We start from the raw sequence: 6000 nt of genomic DNA, 5'->3' as shown, positions 1-6000 counted from the left end.
CACTGTTTATAATAGCCAGGACATGGAAGCAGCCTAGATGCCCATCAGCAGATGAATGGATAAGGAAGCAGTGGTACATATACACAATGGAATATTACTCAGCCATTAAAAAGAATATATTTGAATCAGTTCTAATGAGGTGGATGAAACTGGAGCCTATTATACAGAGTGAAGTAAGCCAGAAAGAAAAACACCAATACGGTATACTAACACATATATATGGTGTTTAGTTAATCAGTAAAGATAACCCTGTATGCGAGACATCAAAAGAGACACAGATAAATAGAGCAGTATTATGGATTCTATGGGAGAGGGCGAGGGTGGGGTGATATGGGAGAATGGCATTGAAGCATGTAAATTATCATGTGTGAGGCAAATCGCAAGTTCAGTTTCTATGCATGAGACAGGGTACTCGGGGCTGGTGCACTGGGGTGACCTAGAGGGGTGGGATGGGGAGGGAGGTGGGAGGGGGGTTCTGGAGGGGGAAAACATGTACCCCCATGGTGGATTCATGTCAATGTATGGCAAAACAAATACAATATTGTAAAGTTAAAAAATAGATAAATAAACTAATTAAAAATAAATAAATAAAATGCTCCCAGTGCTTAAAATGAGTATCTCAAGAGTGCAGAGGACAAGCAAAAAGCAGTGGCTATGACAAATTCATTTTCAGTCTTTATAATATTTTCCTGGTGGTGGTGATTTAGTCACTAAGTCACATCTGATTCTTTGTGACCCCATGAATTGTAGCCCACCGGGCTCTTCTGTCCATGGGATTTTCCGGACAATAATACTAGAGTCGGAGAAGGCAATGGCATCCCACTCCAGTACTCTTGTCTGGAAAATCCCATGAACAAAGGAGCCAGGTAGGCTGCAGTCCATGGGGTCGCACAGAGTCGGACACAACTGAAACGACTTAGCAGCAGCAGCAGCAGCAATACTAGAGTGAGTTGTCATTTCCTTCTTCAGGGAATCTTCCTGACCCAGTGATCAAACTTGAGTCTCCTCCTTGGCAGGTGGATTCTTTACCATTGAGCCGCCTGTTTTCTTAAACACAAATAGAGTGGAACCCCATAGGACCTTGCTTCATAAAGGAATCTGTCCTGAGTTCTTTCACAAAGCATCCCCTGACAATTCAGGGACAAAAGAAAATATGATTTCTCTAACACTGGTTAAAAGTCTCAAGTCTATAACCCAAGATTACATAACTACATTATATTTTACTATTTACTTCATGAGCTACGTATCTTTTTTCTCACTGCTGCTGCTGCTGCTAAGTTGCTTCAGTCGTGTCCGACTCTGTGCGACCCCATAGACGGCAGCCCACCAGGCTCCGTTGTCCCTGGGACACTTCAGGCAAGAACACTGGAGTGGGTTGCCATTTCCTTCTCCAATGCAAGAAAGTGAAAAGTGAAAGTGAAGTCCCTCAGTCGAGTCCAACTCTTCGCGACCCCATGTACTGCAGCCTACCTGGCTCCTCCGTCCATGGGATTTTCCAGGCAAGAGTACTGGAGTGGGGTGCTATTGCATTCTCCCTTCTTCTCACTAGAGGCTTAGTATTTTTTTTGAGGAGGGGACATACCATATTTTCCTTGCAACCATGCCCTAGGGGTGATGTGCACATACTATGGAACATTATATAAGTAGGTGCTCAATAAATTTCTTCTGTATGACTACTTTTCTTCAAACATATAAGTTCAGTTCAGTTCAGTTGCTCAGTTGTGTCTGACTCTCTGCGACCCCATAGATTGCAGCACACCAGGCCTCCCTGTTCATCGCCAACTCCCAGAGATTACTCAAACTCACGTCCATTGAATCGGTGATGCCAACCAACCATCTTATCCTCTGTCGTCCCCTTCTCCTCCCATCTTCAATCTTTCCATGCATCAGGGTCTTTTCCAATGAGTCAGTTATTCACATCAGGTGACCAAAGTATTGGAATTTCAGCTTCAGCATCAGTCCTTCCAATGAATACTCAGGACTGATTTCCTTTAGGATGGACTGGTCGGATCTCCTTGCTGTCCAAGGGACTCTCAAGAGTCTTCTCCAACACCACAGTTCAAAAGCATCAACTCTTTGGTGCTCAGCTTTCTTTATAGTCCAACTCTCACATCCATACATGACTACTGGAAAAACCATAGCTTTGACTATAAAGACCTTTGTTGGCAAAGTAATATCTTAGCTTTTTAATAAGCTATCTAGGTTGGTATGGACATGGGTTTGGGTGGACTCTGGGAGTTGGTGATGGACAGAGAGGCCTGTAGTGCTGCAATTCATGGAGTCGCAAAGAGTCGGACGCGACTGAGCAACTGAACTGAACTGAACTGAGGTTGGTATATCTTAAGTGGGTAACCCAGGGAGTTTATCTAATTTTTAAATGCTAATTTCTATCTATTTCTTCTTCAGATTTTACTTTTCTGATAGTGTCTACTGAGAAACTGCTCCTTACTGGGGTCATTTGATTTTACAACCTGCTTCTTCCTGAAACAATAAAGTTGAAGATTTTTTTTAATCTGACAAACTTTCTAAATGCTAAAAACTTGCATACAACTGTGATTAACATGAAACACTCACTCTTCTCAAGAGGAGTTTGTCATTCTAACGCTGTGCTCAGCGGTGCAAGATCAAGTTACCAGATCAGTTAGTGCACTGTAAGGCATTCTGTTACTGACTGGATTTCTGTGCCTGAGAGTTAATGGCAAACTGAATGTCATCCAGTTCACAAGCTTCTAATCATGACCGGCTGGTGTTTATAGGTCTTATGCCAATAAAGGCATCCAAAAATGACAAATGTAACTGGATCAGAGAGCATTTGGCTCCAATTCACTGTCAATTAGAAATGGAATGATGGATTCCAGATCTTTTTTTTTTTTTTTGAATTGGTGTGTATATCAAATCTCTATGCCCCAAATAATTTCTGCAGTGCAGCAGAAAGGAGTAGCATTTAAAAAACTCACTCAGAATGAGGAGAAGCAACTTTATTTTCTCACTGTTTGCATTTCTAAAAAGTTCTAGTTTTTGTCTTTCTTTCCAAACCTTTATATTTCCCTCCTAATGGAAACAGACTTGAGGGGAAAACAGGAAATTCTCCATTTTAACTTGGCTTCTAAAGACGCAAATGAATGAAGGAGATAAACTCTCTAGAAACAATTATGCCAAAGCTAAACCTTGTGAAATCTCTCAAGTCCTTCCCGTTATATCACTGACTGGTTAAAATTTAGTGTTATCTTTAAACTGGGTGTGCGTTAGTCACTCAGTCGTGTCCGACTCTTTGCGACCCCATGGACTGTAGCCCACCAGGCTCCTCTGTTCATGGAATTCTCCAGGCAAGAATACTGGAGTGGGTTGACATTTCCTTCTCCAGGGGATCTGCCCAACCCAGGAATCGAACTCAGGTCTCCTGCATTACAGGCAGATGTTTGACTGTCTGAGCTACTAGGGAACCTCACTGATAAACAGTCCTAGGTGACTTGGAGAGGCACCAAAAGAATAAAAGGTGTGGTCTTCATCCTGGCAGAACAAATGGTGAGATTTGAGAGTGTTGAGGGAGACACTTGAGAATTACATAATCAGTAAGTACGTATTCACAACTGGTGCTGGGAAATGGGTGCAAATACAGTCCTTGGTGAACAGAAGTGATATCCATCACAGAAGGCTTAAGTTGAATTCAGTAACTTCCACCCAAATCTATCACCACGACTCTAGTCCAGTTGACCATTGTCTCTCACGTGGACTATGAAAGAGATCTCTTACTAGTTTCAATTCCTTCTGTTTTGTATTTTTACTGTCAACATCACACATGATAGTCAAATTGGCTTTCCTAAAATGCAAAGTTTAGAAATTTGTCATTCTCTTTCCAAGGTACTTACTCATGTCTTCTCATGTCTCCCAGGATAATATTCAAGATCTTTATCATTTGCCAATTAAAGTCCCCTCACACAGAAAAAAAATGTTTTTTATGATCTGATCATAAAAGTTGACTTCCTCCTCACTTCTTATTACCCCTATTTCTATTGTCTATGAGTAATTCACTCATTCATTCATTTTTTCCAACAAATATTCAGTGAGGACTTACTGTGTGCCAGGACTGTTCTAGGTGCTGAAGATACAACAGAAAGAAAAACATATATTAAAAATTCTCTATCTTTGCTATCACTAGATTCAAGTAAGTAAAGAAGGGGGAAAAAACAGTAAATAAGACACTTCAGTTGCCAGATAGTGATAAATTCTGTGTAGAAAAAACATAGGAGGCATCAATGAAGATGGGTTACAATTAAAAATAAAGCACCACTGAAGAGGTAACTTTTTAGGAAGAACTTTAAAGAGGTAAGGGAATAAGACTTGCAAAGTATGTTCCCGGCACAGGAAAAAGTTTCTAAGGCAAGAGTTGTTTTTTCTTTTTTTTCTTTTTGTTTCCCTTGATGTGTTTAAGAAAAAACAAGGTGCCAGTGTGGATGGAGATGTGTGAGTGAAGGAGAAAGTAGTATGTGACACATTCAGAGAAGAAAAAGTTTGTGTAGGGCCCTGTGGACCATTATAAAGACTCAGCTTTTATTCTTAATGTACTAGGGAGCCACTGCATGTTTTAAACAGAGGAATGATGTGGTCTGACTTGCTTTTCAAAATATGTGAATTCCTTGATTTTCTGTTATTTTCTGTTTTAACTTGAGATATAATCTATATACATTAAAATTCACATTTTTAATGCACAGTCCTGAATCTGACAAATACATATGGTCATATAACTACCATGATAATCAAGACGTGGAAGAATTCCATCACTTCCCCAAATTCTCTGGAGCCCGTTTGTAGTCAACACTCACTCCTATGAATAGTAACTGCTAATCAATGATCAGTTTTCTACCTTATAACTTTTACCTTTTCCACTTGCTATATAAATGGAGTCATAGCATATATAGTCTTTTGTGTGTGTGTGTGTGTATATATATATATATATATATACATATATACATATATATATATGTATATGTATATTTAGCAAATGCACTTGAGATTCATTCATGTCATTGCATGTGTATCAGTAATACATTTCTGTTTATTGTTGAGTAGAATTCCATTGTAGAGATGCACCAGTTTATCAGTTCATGTTTTGAAAGACTTTTGGTTTGTGTCCACTTTTGACTATTGTGAGCAATGAATAATGCTATGAACATTCACATAAAAGTCTTTCTGTGGACATAAGTTTCCATTCTTTTTGATAAATACCAAGAAGTGAGATTATTGGGTCTTATGGTAGGTGTTTTCCATTTTTTTTTCCTAAGGGGCTAATACTTTTTACAACACCACCAGCAATGTATTAGAGTTGCTGCTTATCATTTTTGACAAAATTTGTCAGCTTCCTTTTTCCATGTTAATATGCATATAATGGCATCTCTTTGTAGATTTATTTTACTTTTATCTAAAGAATACTGATATTTAGTACCTTTTCATATGTTTATTTGCCACATATGTACTTTTTTTTTTTTGGTAAAGGTTCTGTTCAGATCTTAAGCCCAGTCTGTTTTATTGGGTTGTCTGTTTTCTAATATTGAGTTTTGAGAGTCCTTATAGGTATATTCTAGGTATTCATAGATATAAGAAATCTAGTATATTCTAGGTATATTCTATGGGTAAGTCCTTCACCAGGTCTGAATTTCAAATTTACTTTCTCCCATTCTATAGTCTACTTTTTCATTTCATTTTGCATTTTATTGGCATATAGTTTTCAAACAATAAAATGCCCATATTTGGAAGATACAGTTTGATAAGCTGTAATACATTCATGCACGATAAAACTATTGCCACATTTAAGATGGTGAGCATAGCCATAACCCCAAAAGTTTCTTCATTTCACTTTGTAATTCATCCCCATCATCTCTCCTTGCTTCTCATTCCTAGGCAACCACTAATCTACTTTCTGTCATTCTTGATTAGTTGTGAATTTTAGAATACTATAAAAGTGAAATCATCCAATATTTAATTTTTAAATTTTGTGTCTAC

Source organism: Giraffa tippelskirchi, chromosome X (genome assembly GCF_054371585.1).
Source record: "Giraffa tippelskirchi isolate mGirTip1 chromosome X, T2T-mGirTip1v1.2.pri, whole genome shotgun sequence".
NCBI lineage: Eukaryota > Metazoa > Chordata > Mammalia > Artiodactyla > Giraffidae > Giraffa > Giraffa tippelskirchi.
Note: the sequence above shows the minus strand (reverse complement) of the source record.